Consider the following 18,286-nt stretch of genomic DNA (forward strand, 5'->3'; position numbering starts at 1 on the left):
GCAATTAAAATCTTAAATGTTTCCAAAAACTTCCAGCTGGGCAAAAAAAAATATCAGATGAAATTACAGTGATTATCTTTGTTTTGACCACTATTTAAAAAAAACATATCAACATAAAGAAAGGGAAAGCCATATTACGGAGTTAGTAAAGAGAATAAGGAAATGTATATATATATTTGTTAGGTTAAGAAATATTTTAAATGTGAAAATACTAAAAAATGTATATTATGCTCTTGTCCACTCCCTGCTTATTTACGGAATCATAGGTTGGGGAGGATCTTATAAAAACAACCTAAACTCAGTAAAAGTCTCGCAAAAAATTATTATAAAGGTAATACTTAAAAAAAACTCTACTTTCCCAACAAAATTGCTTTTTAAATTGTTTCCAGTACCAAATATTGATGATATATTTAAGCAAACTTCAATTATAAAAATGTGTAAAGAAAAAAAATAACACAGAATATCAAGAATTTTACAAACTGATGAGAAATGGAAATCAATTTATTACGCCAATCTTTAAAACAACTCAAATGCAAAACCATTATATTTACCAAGCAATAAAAAACTACAATAATCTCCCTTCCGAATTGCGCTGTATTACGAACCAACAAGAACAAATAAATAAAATCAAACTTTTTTTCCAAAAAAACTTATATTAAAGAAAAATATGTATATTATATTTATATTTTACACATAACATTGAATCTAAGTAAGAATCGTGGCTCCCTTATCAGGCACAAGAGCTCCTCTTTTCTGATAAGGTATACATGACCAATTATAAAAAAAATAATAAAAAAAAAAATATATATATATATATTTCAGAACCAAAGATTCCTTCATCAGGATACAAAGTAAACAAACAAGTTTAAACTGTGTATATTTTGATTTTATTCATTATTATGAATCAACTCCATATATATATTGATACAACCAGGCTTCTGCGTAGATAGAGTTAATTTTTATAATAAGAATTGACAGATAATCAATAGAAGCGTGATGTATACCGATTTGAATTATAACTACTGCCGCCAATTAATATCAGTCCTTTTAACTCCTATGTAACCGAAATGACACTAGGAAAGCATTATGATAGATTTCATATGCTCAAGACAGCGTTTTGGTATTTGAAAATATTAGCTTTCTTCAAACACATATGCTTACAAAACACTTCAGCGAAATTAATATTTAATTACGCAATAAGTATAAAATTAAGTTTAAATCATACGAAAGCGATAAACTTTCGGATGAAGTAACTTAAATTTGACATTATTTTGTCTATGGCCATTGTTTGCGTAATTTAAAATCCCTTTCCTGTTTCACCCCGTGAAAAATATGAGTGTATTATTACCACCCTTTTCGTCGCAATTTCAAACAAATTGAGCTCAGTTACAATTACAAGGGACATTTGTTTTTAAAGTGTGAAATTTATTTTCCCGCGTACGCAGTAAGTAACAGTAACAGAGAACATTGTTTCAGGAAGAAATATTGACTCGGTAATTTTCGGCACGGCGCTTTCAGCTCTAGGAGGCCCAATTTATGGGAGTTTGTGCTATTCAGAGCAGTTCTTATACGCGCCTTGGTAGAAATGTAAGAATTTTTCATTTTGTTGTGTTAAATACGAGATGAATTATTATTTACCATTATGTTTTTGATGATGCTTCTCGTTTTATTGTGTTTTGATGTGATGTTTGGTGATGTTTTCTTCGCATTTTCATAGAACATTTTGTCCCAAGGTTAATTATTATATCGTAACTTACTTATGCGTGAAAATAAAGGGTCCCTTTGAATCTTCTGTAACATTAAGAACATCTTTTTTGAAAATTTGCGGGTTTAAATGTTTAATTTAGGAATGTTGTTATGGTTAAATAATGGGTGAATATAAAGGTTGTGAAGATGTCGACGGAATCTTGTTAAGCAACGTTTTGCTTCGAAATGTTCGTATCTGAATAGAAATGGAACTGATAGTATCTTTTACTCTGAAACTAGTCGTAATTAATGTAATGTACTTTAACCACGTAATGCTTCAAGCATAAACTTTACGATTTTAAAATGAATTGTAGAATTGTTGATTGTCCGTTATGATTTTTAAAATTACATACAAAGTACAACAATTACAAAAAATAATCTAAATCCACGCATGGCCTAATCTTTTTTAATGCTATGGAGAGGGTCTGCTATTACAATAACGGACTAAAATCGACGTGGATTGCTTTGGAGATGAACATGGTGATGACCACTTTCAATAATTTTAATACCCTTTTGAAAAAATATTTTGACCCCCGACATTTTCATTTTACTTGTTAAATGATTCATTAATGTCATTGCATATTTTAAACTTATTTGAAAAATTCTTTAAAGTCAACTGGTGACAGTTCTTCAATTCACGATCAGGGATAGGGCTCTAGACTTGCATTCCGGAGGTCGCAGGCTCAAACCCAGTGATCGCAGGTAAATTAAATTTAAATACTTTGTATTGTTTCATAATAAAATCATTAAAAAATTATGTAAATTTTATTATTGTTTATATTATAGATACTTTATACTTCGAACAGAAGGGCCAATCTGTTTTACAGTGGTCCAATCATACATGTAGTAAACACGAAAGAAACTATTAACTCGCTCTCCGCTGACATAAAATTTCTGTATTCAAAGGTGGTACAACTATCCCTCATTAAAAGTATGGAAATAAATACAACTGTCTATTTGAATACTGACTTCGTCGGTTGCTTCCCCGCTGCCTACTGAATGATGTACCACGGACGGTCTATATAAGTGGATGCACGGCCTTGAATGCGCAGAGATCCTGAGCCAGACGTAGGATCAAGACCTGAAACTGGTAGCGAGATGTGTTCGTCCCTTCCAGTAAAGTTTTGAAGAAGTTCTACAGTCAATACCTCATAACTGATAGCGAGAAGAGTGCCTAGAATAAGTCTTTAGTCGGAGATAACGCACCTTGTCGCCTTTCCCGCAACTGTAGTAATATTGTTTTAATAACGGCTTATTGTTATTTTTATTTTTTGTATGCTAAAGTTCTGAACTCACTTTAATGTTTACAATTTTTTAATATTCTTTACATTGGCGTCCAACTTGGGGCTGTGATAAAAACAATTAATTTAATGTTTTACAGATATTTAAATAGTAATAATAATAATTACAAAGCATTTATACAGCACAGTTTTATGTCATTTCACTGTGCGTATATAAGTTTTTTTTTCAAATAAAAATGAATTATTATTTGCTGCTTGTTCTAGGGTGGAAGGTACTCTCAGTGTAACCCTGGTGGAAAATCTGCATTAACAATTGAAAAGTTTATTTAAATGGTTTAAGCTGCTTTTCTGACCAGATCTGAATAGGTACATCCTAAACTTCCATTTTCCAATCTTTTTCCCCTCCCTTCTTTCTTGAGTCTCACAACATACCCCGATTGGGGAAAGGTTTGCCAGTATCACTGGATTCAGACGGTTAGGGGTATGTTGGGATTCCTGTGTGGTATTCACATTTTTGAATAATTTTAGCCACAGATTTGGAGGCTCTGGAGTAGTGTTTATCCTTATTGTATTTTAGTTCCTTCCAGACTCTATCCTTCATAGTTTGAAGAGACCATAAAGGTTGATGGGTACTATCACAATATATTTTGATGACTACTCAAATGGCTTCAAGAGCGTTGGATGAGCATTAAAACAAGAAACTAAGTATTATACGATTAAAGTCCAGGCTGCCTAATTGGACCCGGCCATTTCTCTGACCTCTGAAGTGTGCGTCGTAAAATAAAGGGCTGTACTACTGGTGAATAGAATGGATAAACTACATTTAATTTGTTCTGTACTATGGACAATCTTTGTTGGAAAATGGTTCCGTTTTACTATTATTTAATTGTGGAATAGTGTTGGAAGAGCAGTTTATTTTATGTTAACTGAAATTTAGTTTATTTTCAGCTGACATAAGTTCAAAGTTAGTTAGATTATATGAAAGATAAAAGTCTTTCCAAAATTTTCTGACCGCTCTGAAAAAAATGAAAACATTTTGGTTCACATTATTTTTGATGAAAACTTCCAATTTTAAATCGAAATTACTTTCAATGTGCTTGTTTATTCTAATATAAACACTCTTTTTAGGGGCATTTACATAGGAATAGTAATTTATTTTTTGCCAGACCAAACTGCCCCAGCAATCTTTTGTTTTTATGTAGTTATACATTGAAAATGTCCAATAACTCGATATAATTATTTCCCCCTATTAATGTTTTGGTAAACGAGATGAGTATATTTTTATAAGTTAGTAAGTATACGGTAAGCGCGGTAGCTAGCGCCCCGTTTTGATCGGAGGAAAGGATAAAATCTTCTCTCTTTCTAATGAAAACCTGTGTTCTCTGCAGGATTACACTGCTAGAACCAAATCACAAAGTATTACGCACTATTGTACACGCCAGCTTTGGTTGTCTTGATTATGTGGATGGAAGTCGGGCCCGCACTCCGATGATGTTAAGATAATAGTTAAAACACGGACACTTCATTAATTACCACACAAGCACACGGCTATCAACACTAATAAGCAATGATTATGTTTCCATATCGTTTATGGCGGATTGTATCAGTAGTTACTGATATAGAACTTTCAATATGTAAAGATGTCGAATTTTCACGTCGTAAGAAGGTCAGAAGCCGAGGCAGACTTCACATTAAAATACCAATTAACTGCACAAGAACACGGCAATCAACACTAGCAATGATTATATTTTCCATGGCATTTACGGCCGACTGGACCAGTCGTTACGGCTTCAGAGCAATCAATACGTAATATTGAACATTTAAACAGCGATTTACACTCATAGAATTATCACGTCATGATAAGGTTGAAGCCCTTTGTAAACATATAATGTTGTTCAATAATATGCAGACCCAAGTTAAAGTTTGAGTTTTTACTCTGCTATTGGCAAGGAACAGAACGAAGCTAGCGTGAACGGATGGCGTTACGAAAAAATATTATTTAGAATAGAGAAATTATATAATGATTAATTTTTTCGCTTATTCAGGTATGACACTTATAGTCCTTAGTCCATAGGAAATGTAAAATAGAGGGTTGGAAAGATCCCGTCTGTTCAGATTTGATGACCAAACACAAGTCAATGGTTAAAATAATGATACTTTTTTTTTGTAAAACCGTTTTTTGATGAAACCATATTTTAAGTACTGCCATCGAAAACCACACTTTATTGGAACATCGTTGTTTATTATTAAAATTATCTAGGTCGAACAATACGCGTCATTCTCGAAATGAATTTTCACTGTTATTATGTAACCCTACGAATAAAATAAAATAACATAAAATCACCATCTGTGTATAATCATTTTCCAAACATCCTATTCGGAAACTCCAACGCTAGGAATGGGTAGCTATATAATTCAGCAGACATATCTTCCTCCTACAGGGTGATTAAACGCCTAAGATATCTTTGGGGCTTCCTAAGAGCACCCTCGTTCTAATTTTCAGCGCGATAACATACATAGCACTCCAAAAATCTTATGAATTAATTGTCGATGTAAGTTTGTTAAGTGGTCTGTGTATTCACACGATGCCGTGATTATACTAGTGCTAGTAGGTACGCGAGAGAAGCAGGGAATAATTGCAATTGGAAACGGAATGAAATTCAGAGTTGAAATAATAATAATAGACGATGAAGCGCTAGTAAGCTTTTCACTTGTATTCTATTTGTTTTTTTTAGAATCAGTCTTCTTTGATAGATGAATCGATTTCATCTAATTTAGTTCATTTAAGAAATGGTCCAACTTGTTTTGAAGAGTTTTCTAATAAAGGATTCTGTATTTTAGAACTGATCGTAACTAATGCCACATTCAAAGTACATTTATTTATTTTTTTCTGTGAATACTACATATTATGTAAAGTGGTTACATATGTGTTATATATAAAATTGCATAATATATAGGAATCAAGTTACAAACTCATAAAAGTATTTAAGATTACAAATTAAAAAATTAAAAATTACTCCCCACGTATTTTGTCACTTCTTTTTAATAAACATTTTCCTCTTTTTTTTATACTGGCTTGTTTTTCTTTGAAAATCTTCAACGTTCCATGCAGTATGAGTTTTGTAATTTTGACTTCTGTCGAAAGGGAAGACTCATTTAATTGTTTATTTTTTTTGGAGTGATTAAGTTTTCGCGTAAATTCTGAAGATTGTTGCAATTTTGTTTTTTCTTTGTTAAATTTTTCTGATGTTGAATTATTTTTGTTCCCATCCAAAACATTTTCATTCCTTCCATAAACTCTTCCTTGAATGTAATATTCAAATGTACATATATTATTACGTATTAGAAAGTATAAGCTGAACTCCGTGTTTAATTTAAATCTGAACTGTGAACTTAGCTTTTAAAGTTTTAGCAAAACTACTGTAGCATTGTGATTAAAAGCGAAGCCTGAAAATCAATATATAAATTATCTAAATGTGTACGTCCGTTTGTATCTTTTCAAAATTGACAGAAAATTAACGACAACTGCTGTTTACTTCGAAGCTTTTTTCGCTTTTAATTTTTTTACTTTGTAATTCAAATGGAAAAAAGTGATCCCTAAATAATTAAAATGCAATTCAGTTTCCACGCAGCCTACCTGAATCGGAAATTGTGTTCCTCCCCCGGGAGCGATCGATTCATTTACATCTCACGCATTTTCTGAACTCTTCGCGAATTTTCTTGAAATTCTTGAATGTTATAAATGTATTGGCAGCGGTTGTTAAACGGAGTTGTTGACAATATTTTGAATCATTTAAAAACTTCGACGTAGAAACTATCGGTTTCGAAACATGTCGATCATTTCGATTAAATTGCCATTAAATGTTGAAAGACTAAAATATCTTCTCATTTAGTCAAATTATTTACTTCACTACTTCAACACTGAAACTTAGCCTAATTTCTTGCAACCCGTATAAGTTTTATATATTGATAACAAATGTTACTGGTAGATTGTATATTTTAGATTTTAATGTAAAATACAGTTTACAACCCCGACAAATTGTAGCGAAACCCGGTCGGCATTAAGTATAAAAAATAAAATTGATGTTTTCTGTGCATATTATCAGTTTAATTTAAATTGTTATTTAATCAGCTGTCTAATCACCCCTTGCTAATTTTTAGCGAACTTCCACGTAGAACTTTTTGCAGATTGCAATCATAACTTTTATGTACTTCCCATCGTCTTATATTTATTTAACCACACAGTATAAGAAAGTCCTCAGCACGTTAAAAAATTTAACATTATTTAAATTTAAAATTGAAACCAAGGATTATTTATTTCGTTATTGCACAGATTTCGAGATTCTTTATCAGCACCCATTTTCACATTCAACCGTTTATTGAATAACCGGATCGGGGCAGACTGGTTGAGGGAGACCTTTTGACCTTTCCAGCTGGACTCTCTCGAAATCATTTTGCAGACCCCTAGATTCCTACCCACCCGTCTTACCTTTTACTTCCCAGAACATTCTCTCCTTCATTTCTCTAAAAAGATCCTCCACACAGCATCCTCATAGATGACAGAGACCCCGAGAGAAATAATTTTTCTTAGGGTCTCCTGTGTATAGCTAACTTAAAAAAACACGACATTATTGGTCACACTTAAAAAACTTAACTAAAGCAACAGAGCCTTTGAGGTGATTTGTCAGCTAATATTAATAATAAAGACGGAGTAAGCAGTAAGCACATTCACCTTACCGATGGCTCACACTGTGACTAGTTCGCATACTCTGCAAAATCTAGGGCTGCCAGTGGCGTACCTATAATGTAATACGTTATCAGGGCGAGCTATCGCCCTTCCCTCCCATTAGGCAGCCGCATCTATGAGTTATTGGCACAGCCCTGGAAGCCAGGAACTGCAAACTTTTAACTCCCGTTCTAAAGTGATGTCGTACTATGTTTATGAAAAATGATAATCTGTTCATTGTTCATGGGATAAGTTCTGAAAATTGTGTTTTTTAACCGTTCTATCAAAAATGTACGTTTGATTCGTGGTATTTGGAAACGAATCATTTGTTCCTTATTAAAGTAAAACTTTGTTGCAACGAGTTTTGTACCTAGTATAATTAATACCGTACACCAAGTAATTTTAGTAATTTTAGGGTAAGGTTTTTCAAGCGTATGCTTAAGTTTTTTCAAGTGTGTTTAGATAAGTTGTTTTAAGTTTTTTCAATGTACGTGTAATTCGTTTCCTGTTGCTTGGGATTCCATGTCAAGACACTCGCTGGCTTTTGGTTACATTTGAAGTCTATCTAGATATCTAACAATGTAGAACGATAAAACCGTATATAAATAAGGTATTGAAAAAAAATGTCAAATATAGTCAGTTAGCGATATTCACGAACACAGTTAGAATATGATTCAGTTAGTCGACAAAAGCCGCAGCTTTTAGCGTGGCCTCCGATGTGTCAGATAAGCCGTCAATATACACAACTTTTTAAATAATGTCATTCGTTGTGAATGGATGTGAACTAACTAAGCTCTTAGAATTGAGAGAAATCGTGTACCCGATCCATATACTTAACGAATTCAGGAGGCGATCAATTGATTCCGTTAGAACTTAGAGAAAAAAAAGTAAGTTAAGACTAATGGCCTCATGAAATAATTAACTCCCTTTTTGATGTCAAAAATACATGCGGACTGCCAATGTTTGTTAAATTTTTCTATTCCACATTGTCAATTTATTAGTATTTTTTTCTTTTACCCACCTGTCTAACATTTAAGAATGTCGATTCATTAATAGATGTGCCAATGTTGCTAGCTTATCTCAATTTGTATTATCAATATCGGTCTGGGTTAATCAACAGTGCCACCGTGCTCTGGAAATCGATATAAAATCATCGGTAGTTACACCTATCGATCCGATATTGTAAAGTTATCTATTTCACTATGCTAGACCACCTGCTATGTGTCTGTACTATGTACATTCATCCCTGATTTTTTGTATTCTTTCATATTTATGTAATCTTTCTAATAAACTCTTAATATGACGTATAAAATTGTTTCGATACGTGCGTCGTGTTAAGAGTTTTACGGAAATGGAAAAACTCTCAGTAAAGACTGCAAAATTTAAACATTACAAAAATCTTTTCGCCTAACTTAAAGGTGATATTTGTACATTTAGTGAAAGATATTTGAACACTCCTGTTCCCTGCTTCCTGCCCGACTGCGAATCCAATCGAAGATTTCAATTCTGCGCGATCTCTGGCGCTGATAATTCTTCGCACCATTGATAGCGCTGTCAGCACATTTAACACTGAATTTTCGATTCCGAAATGTTTGAATTTCAAGCACGACTGCGCATTTATAAGGTACACTACTTGTTTAGTCAGCTCGCGTATGAATTAACATTATACAACAACCTAACAGTATTTTAAAAAAAATCATGATATTTTTTTGAGAACTTTTATTTTCGAATTCCGCTGAAAGTGTTTTTTTTTAATAATCTGTTTGATTTGTTTTTTTATAATGTTTCTGATACTTTAAAAACTAAAAACAATAGCTATTGTTTTTTTTAGTTCGTTAACAAAACGTCTACAAAACATGATCATTATATTCCTGCTTGACATGCAATTTTAAATGGATTCGATGTTTTTGAACGTACAACAAAATAAAACGTTGTTTTCGAAAGTAAGTAAGTATTTCATCGGCAATGAAAAATATTACAAAATTTAAATGAAAATGCAGATAAAGTTTTTTACCGATGGTTATTATGTCAACTAAAAAAAAAATACAAAAATATTATAAAATATTATAAAAGTTATGGTAACTTTAATATTTTTCGCTTTACATTAAAATATGTATTACGAAATTTGCAAAAATTGTACAAATATTTTTCAAATGCACAATGTTGTTTAATAGAAAGTTGTTTTTTCGAGACTGTCAATGGTAAAAATTTACTTTTGGTGTTACACAGGTGTTTTGTCATTCTAGCGAGATTTAAATAGTATGTGTCACTCTAATACAAAATGTGATAGAATGACTTTAATTAAGTCCATGTATGATAAATATCTCAAAAAATATTCTAGGGGTTGTTACTTTTGTATAATTGTTAAAATTATATTTGTACTTACAGTAAAATAAAAAAAAAACAAAAATTAATCAAATTTTGTTTCGTTAGTTTTGAGTAATAAGATGAGATAAGATTCTCAATTATTTGCGGCAGTAATCCATTCAAAGCCAGAAGTTTTTTGTTGCTGTTTCTTTTTCTTACTAAAAATTCCATCGGGTAATTTGACATGAAATTTCAAATCAATCCTCTTGCCTTCCCATTAACTATTTCTTCAAAACAACCCTTTTGAATCATGAGAGTAACAACAAATAAATTTAATGATCAACCTATTATTCATGAATTATCAATAAAACAACCACGTTTTTTTATATTAATAAGTTGGCTAGTTAGTAAATTTCCAATCCTTTCTTATTCTCAAAAGCAACAAAGGTTCTTACTAGTATAGGTGATTGACAAAAGTTTTAATTTCCATTGGCTACTTGGGCTTTGGGGTAGTGGAGTGGGATGGTAACGGGCAGTAAAGTTGGTAACAAATCGCCCCCATAGACTGGTTTCTCGTCCCCTATTTATCTTAACCCTTTTCAAGGGGTTTTACGATTCAAGTTCTCTGTATTTACAAATTGGAAACCAACCAGCCAGCCAACTTGCGAACCGCAATAATAACGCCCACAGGGTGGACCAAAACGATCTTTATAAATTTTATTTTGACATTTAGATGAAAATAAGTTGTTTTTTTCTATTTTCGATTACAAGCAACTGATATTTAAAAAAAACCTGATTCTGAGAGGTTTTGAAATTTCGTCAATGAATTTCGCAAAAAGTGGGATCATCTATTTTGTTCTATGAAGCTCAGGAACAACGAAATGACCGAAAATTATTCTACAAAATAACTTTTAAAATCTGGTTGCAATTCAGTTAAAAATCTGACAGTTCAAAAAATTTGCAAACGAACACTACCTGACACATGAAAGATTTTTATTATAATGCAATTTCTTATATGCATTAAATTAATAATTTATTGATATTTTTAAAGTTGAAACAATGTGGTTCAAATAAATGGAGAGTTTAATTTAAAAAATTATATCACAGATATGATTTGAGGTTTTCACTGCCTAAAATATTGTATTGATTTATATTTGGGGTATTATGCCATGTTGCTCTACCTCCTTCTTTAGTTAACGTTTTGGACAGCATTACAGTGTCCATAAACAGTCATTTTTCCATTTTTCGGCTAAAGAAGGAGGCAGCATAACACGACATAGTACCCCAAAAATAAATCATTACACATTAAATTACCTTCGCAGATACTTAAAAATAATATAATTCTGCTAAATAAATGTGAAATTTATAAAGATATCAGTATTGTTGCTTTTAATTTGAGGATCCCTGTGTTGTGTATTCAGTAGTTGTTGGCTCAATAAACTAAAGTTCTTATCTTAATACGGAATATCGTGTACGCTAAAATAGAGTCTAATTCAATTGGTAGCTTCGTGATACAGTGGCGTGTAGCAAGCGATAGTAGCTACCCAGTAGTTAGCTAATAGTAGCTACCTAGTTGTTAGTTAATAGTAGCTACCTAGTAGTTGGTAGGTGCTCGATAAGCTGGGAGATTTATAGTCTAAGTCGGATTAGAACACAATCACTGGAAATTAAGATTAAGATAAACATCGATCAATTATACTTGCCATAGATTTTATGATAATATTTAATCACTTGTGTAATACAAGCAGATAAGATAGATAGTCAATGGTATATTTGTATAATCGATTTGCGTGCACTAAACTAATGTCAGAGATTTTATGATCTCCGTGGTAGAAAAGTGCACCCCTATGTTTTATACACAGATGTCTCTGGAATGAAACCGGTTCAAAGAAAATAAACGTAAGTAAGTTTTCTTTCTCTTTTTAGTGAACTAAACGAAAATGACTAGACAATAGGTAGGTACTCCTTTACACCCTTTGCCTCTTCTTCTTTTCCCCAATTTTACTTTATTGCGCAATTAATCTCAATTTAAATATTTTTTTCTCTGTTGGTGGTGCTATTGGTACCTACCAGGCAGGTAAATAATTTTAATTTCACTTTGTTTTCGTGGTTGAATGAATAAATGCAAGTCTTGGAAGCGAAACAATCCACTTCCTGACATCCAATCGATCTGAAACTTGGCAGATAGAACCAATGTCCATGAAGATGCATTAATCTTTGTGGAAATCGCGTACACACGCGGACATGTACGTATTTCTTTGAAATCGGACGACATTTCAGTGGTTTACAAGCAAAATAATGGTCGGTCCTACCCGTTCAGCATTTGGCGAGGTTGGTAAAGTTGTCGACTCCATTTCGTGTGTAGGAAGGTTCGATCCTGAGTAAAACCATTTTTTAGTTATAAAATCATTTTAAAATAAATGTATTTTGGTAAAAATTTTTTTTTTTTGACCGGTTGATTTTTTTTTTACATTGCTAGCCCTAAGAAATATGTTTCCTGTGTTATCTTTGGGGATGCATAAGGAGGGTATTTTAAAGTAAGCAAAGGAGAAGACGTCTTGATAAAGAAATATGTATTATAGGTTGCGTTGCAAGACAATGGAAAGAGACCGGCTGGAGAGGCAAAAGACTCTCCCTCAACCGGCGTCTCCCGATCCGGATTGCCTTACAGTGGTCAGGTGCGTCGGGTGAGTCGGGTGCGTCGGGTGCATCGGGTGCGTCGGGTGGGCAGGTGCGTCTGCCGCCAATACCTAGACAAATCAACCTCACCCCGGGCACGCCTGCTAAGTAAACAAACGTTGAAATTCACTTCCAGTTCGGTGGTACTAATACCCGCCTTTTACCTAAAAATTGAGTTTAAATTTACTCTCTTTGTAGGTAACCATCATGGGGTTTACCTGCAGGGGCTCTTAGCACATTCCTTCCTTCATTGACATTCATACATCGTCTCATATATTGGTACTGTTTTGTTATTGGGATCCGACTAGAGTATTTAATTTACTTGATCATGCCATGTCATCCTCGGCTGTCCCATACTTCTTCTACCAAACCATCTAATTGTAAACTTACAAAAAAGTGTTTAGTATGTTCAAATCAAACCGTGGATAACACATGGGCTTGTTGTGTCCATAAGACACAAAGAATGGCTTTATAAAGAAACAAAAAAAAAACCACTAGACATTAAATTAAATGTTCATTTTAGAGAATACAAAAATAAATTAACCACGCTCATAAAAAACACGAAAGAAAATTATTATAAAAATAAACTTGATGATTCTGAAAATGACAGTAAGAAAGTTTGGAATATAATCAATGAAATCATGGAAAATAAACAAAAAACCAAAAGTAATACTATTAAAAGTGTAATACAAAACAATAACATAATTAACTGTATTGAAGAACCTAAAAAAGGAGCAAACGCTTTTAACGAATTCTTTGCAAATATCGGAAAGAGTCTAGCAGAAAAAATTACCGTGAAAAAAATAAATAAGATGTATATTGAAAATATTCCAAATATAGAAACTAAACTTGAACTCTTCGAACCAACCAATCCGTCTGAAATTGTACAAATTATATCAAAAATGCGAGGTGGTTCTGCTCCGGGATTTGACGGTCTCGCTGTAAAAACACTAAAAATCATTAAAAATTATATTTCCATACCAATCTCTCATATTATAAACAATAGCTTTAAGACAGGAGTTTTCCCGAGCACGTATAAGAAAACCATAATCTCTCCAATATTTAAGTCCGGTAGCCCGGAAGACATTTCTAATTATAGGCCCATTTCACTCTTATCTAATATATCGAAAATTTTTGAAAAAATTGTTAAAAAAAGACTAACTGCATTCTTAAAAAAAAACTCGATTATAAATGAAAATCAATTCGGTTTCACAGAGGGAAAAAGTACCCAAGATGCCATTGCAAAAATTTCATCTAGTATTCAGAGTGCCCTGGACAAATCAAATAAATGTATAGGAATTTTTATTGACTTAAAGAAAGCATTTGACAGCATTTCCCATGAAAGACTTATATTAAAATTAAAAGAAAATGGCATTGACCACTTAGCTCTTAAATGGATAGAAAGCTACTTAACAGAGAGACCTCAAATTGTAAAATTAAACCAAACCTTTAGTACACCACTAACAAGTACATTTGGCATTCCTCAAGGCACGGTCCTCGGACCATTACTATTTCTAATGTATGTAAATGACATTTTCCAACAGAAAATCAAAGGTGAATTAATCTCTTATGCTGATGATACTGTTTTATTAATAAAATGTCAAACATGGGAACTAGTTAACAAACTTGCAAATGAATGTATTAATATCTTAAAATCGTGGTTTGATAATAACCTACTCACACTTAATGCCAAAAAAACAACATATTTATTATTTTCACTACAAAAAATACCTAAACACAAAGTAAATATCATAATCCATGATGAAAATTGTGACAATGTCAACTGTAAACTACTTAATCCTATTTGTACTGTAATCAACTCTTCTTCTGAAATTAAATATCTTGGTGTGATCATCGATGAAAATTTGAAATGGAAAAGCCATATTACGGAGTTAGTAAAGAGAATAAGGAAATGTATATATATATTTGTTAGGTTAAGAAATATTTTAAATGTGAAAATACTAAAAAATGTATATTATACTCTTGTCCACTCCCTGCTTATTTACGGAATCATAGGTTGGGGAGGATCTTATAAAAACAACCTAAACTCAGTAAAAGTCTCGCAAAAAATTATTATAAAGGTAATACTTAAAAAAAACTCTACTTTCCCAACAAAATTGCTTTTTAAAATGTTTCCAGTACCAAATATTGATGATATATTTAAGCAAACTTCAATTATAAAAATGTGTAAAGAAAAAAATAACACAGAATATCAAGAATTTTACAAACTGATGAGAAATGGAAATCAATTTATTACGCCAATCTTTAAAACAACTCAAATGCAAAACCATTATATTTACCAAGCCATAAAAAACTACAATAATCTCCCTTCCGAATTGCGCTGTATTACGAACCAACAAGAACAAATCAATAAAATCAAACTTTTTTTCAAAAAAAACTTATATTAAAAAAATATATGGATATACTATATTTATATTTTACACATAACATTGAATCACTGAAGTAAGAATTGTGGCTCCCTTATCAGGCACAAGAGCTCCTCTTTTCTGATAAGGTATACATGAGCAATTAAGTACCTAAATATTATAATTTGCAAAAAAATGTATGTATTAATGTAACTATGATCTATATTAAAATAATAAAAAAAAAATGTTAAGTGGAACGGTTGCGCGGTCTCTTTCATACAAAACTTAAATTTGGTATGCCCGGCCAAAATACTCAACCAAGCTGTATAATTTTTTCATCAGAGGGTGGAGCAAACATCTAGTACAAATATGTGCTAATTTATTTATTTTTGTTTCAAATTACAAAACATAGGCAGTTTAAGAAATCAATTTAACACGATTTTAGCGGCAAGTTTGGCAATTATTTGTGATTTGATGGTAATTATTAAAAAAAAAATCGTGCCTTTTTTAAGAAAATATAAAATTAAAATTTTATATTTTAAAAATAATTTGGTGGGCTTAAATTTAATTTTCCAGGGACCGATTTACTTTCGAACGCAAATTTATCGTATATAAATTTTAAATTCCAATACAATAAAACGCCTTTTGTACGAGGTTTTATTTGTAATTATGGTAGGTTGGTAATTTTTTAAAATAATTATCATTAACTCACAAAAGATCGTGAAAAATAATTAATTAATGGCTCATATTTTCTAATTTAAAACACTAATATTTAAAGCAGCACATACGCGTACTAGTATATATACGTCAAGGTATATTTGCTTTAAATTTTTTTTTTTTAAATTTATGTTTGGTATGAAGAAGGCTGCGCAGACGTTTCTCTTAACATAATGTCTCTGTCCCTCCTAAATGTGTTTTAAGACAGCGTTAGATGTTATAATCATGACTTAAGTTTGCATAATCTCCCAGGTTACTTTGTGCAGATAAGACCTTCAGTTCAAATGCAGTCATTTCACTGCTACTTTGAGGGAAGCTGAGGCGCAAACAAAACTCCAGCACCTCCACCTCCAGTGGATTACGCTAAGCACAACTTTACTGTGTGAGACTGCTGGTTGAGAAATAATATTATTCTTAGCAAATACCACTTGGTATTCTTGAAAATAAATTATTAACCTTCGGCATACCAAGATAGAAAAAAAACTTTTATGCCTTGAGGGGTGACTCGGTTACCCCACGCATTTTGCAACTTTATTCCATTTTTTTTCATTTATTGTACAATATTTAATGTGTTTTCTTGAAAAAATTGTAGACAAATAAAAAAATGGGTGTGTCAAGCCTACGCAAGACAGAAGTGAAACTTCTAGTATTCTTCTCTCTCTCTCTTTTCATTTCATTCTCTCTTTTTTTCTGTCTATTGACATATTTATAAGTAGCATGTGATAAAAAAAATTAAAAGTTATAAAAAAAGAAAAAAAAAATTAGTTAAAGCGGGGATCGAACCTCGGTTCTTCACGACCACAGTCGTGCGCTCTGCCTGTAGACAGCGAAGATGAGTTAGGAGAGTGAGTTAAACTAGGTATATAATATTAGCTAGGCTCCTATAGCGAAATGATCCCTTTTTTTCGTCACGGTCATGAGTCGGTTTTACTCCGGTCCTCGAAATTGCATGACGCGCGTAAAGAAGTTTCACTTCAAAAAATTCCTCCAAATTTATGGATATAATTACGATCTTTTTCAAGCGCGTATGTAATGATTATTTTTATCAACGTCGCATACACCTTGCTAATGTTTTCAGTATTATTAGGGCTTTTTTATACTAATTTTCATATATTTATTGGCAGGTAGAGTAGAAATTAATATTTTTTAGCGTTTGCCAACGACCATACCATGTTGAACACACCGGTTCTCGTCCGATCACCGAAGTTAAGCAACATTGGGCGCGGTCAGTACTTGGATGGGTGACCGCTTGGGAACACCGCGTGCCGTTGGCCCATTTTTTATGGTAATTTCATGTTTTTTTTTATTTTTTTATCGTTACTATAATTAATAATATCATAAAATTCTTTAACTTTTCAAGTATGCTACAGGCCTAAAATATTACTTAGTGGATTGATATTATGGTCAACCATTGAAAAAAAAAATTCCTACAAAGTTATGGATGTAATTACGATCTTTTTCAAGCGCGTATGTAATGATTATTTTTATCAACGTCGCACACACCTTGCTAATGTTTTCAGTATTATTAGGGCTTTTTTATACTAATTTTCATATATTTATTTGCAGGTAGAATAGAAATTAATATTGTTTAGCGTTTGCCAACGACCATACCATGTTGAACACACCGGTTCTCGTCCGATCACCGAAGTTAAGCAACATTGGGCGCGGTCAGTACTTGGATGGGTGACCGCTTGGGAACACCGCGTGCCGTTGGCCCATTTTTTATGGTAATTTTATGTTTTTTTTTATTTTTTTATCGTTAACATCATAAAAAATTTTATATCATTCTTTAACTTTTCAATTATTCTACAGGCCTAAAATATTACTTAGTGGATTGATATTATCGTCAACCATTGAAAAAAAAAAAGGCGTTAAAAACAAAAAAATAATTTGCCATAGCCGAGAATCGAACTCGAATCAACTGCTTGGAAAGCAACTATGCTGACCATTACACCACCAACGCCAGTTGTCGAGATGAGCTAAGAAGCATTTATATTTTACTTCAAAACTTTGACTAGATCAAATGAACTTTAATCGGTCCCGCATTTTCGTTTCGGTCATGAGTTGGTTTTACTCCGGTCCACGAAATTGCATGACGCGCGTAAAGAAGTTTCACTTCAAAAGTATATAGACAGCGACATCCAAGATAATAGTGACTTATCGCGTGTATAAACATTTGATACATATCGTGATTTTTCAGTTACATAATATGACATGTTGACGCTACTTCCGTCTTTAAGCAACGTTTAGGACAGCGTTAAAGTTTAGATAATCAAGAGAGAATTGTAATAATTTAATAACCCAATTAAATTAGATATTTTCCATGATGATGGACACCGTAATGCTGTGCAAAACGTTGACCAAAGAATAAATGTTGACCAAAAATAAATTACGATAACACTTTTAGTAGTGAAAAATTCAAATCGTATTTGGTACTTTATTTATACATTTTCTTATCATACAGCTTTAGAAATAGTTTAACTAATGAGAATGCGCGCTTCACG

At 32.4% G+C, this 18,286-nt stretch overlaps 2 non-coding genes across 2 annotated transcripts; both read left to right on the forward strand.

Annotated features, from left to right (window-relative positions):
- Positions 1–16,937: 16,937 nt before the first annotated feature.
- Positions 16,938–17,056, forward strand: LOC149411494 (5S ribosomal RNA). Its single transcript, XR_016304825.1, has one exon. It is a non-coding gene; the product is annotated as a 5S ribosomal RNA (ribosomal RNA).
- A 323-nt stretch (positions 17,057–17,379) lies between these two features.
- LOC149411495 (5S ribosomal RNA) lies at positions 17,380–17,498 on the forward strand. Its single transcript, XR_016304826.1, has one exon. It is a non-coding gene; the product is annotated as a 5S ribosomal RNA (ribosomal RNA).
- The last annotated feature ends 788 nt before the right edge of the window (positions 17,499–18,286 follow it).

This window comes from Hesperophylax consimilis, chromosome 25, assembly GCF_061612785.1.
Source record: "Hesperophylax consimilis isolate HC1 chromosome 25, BYU_Hcon_1.0, whole genome shotgun sequence".
Classification (NCBI taxonomy): domain Eukaryota; kingdom Metazoa; phylum Arthropoda; class Insecta; order Trichoptera; family Limnephilidae; genus Hesperophylax; species Hesperophylax consimilis.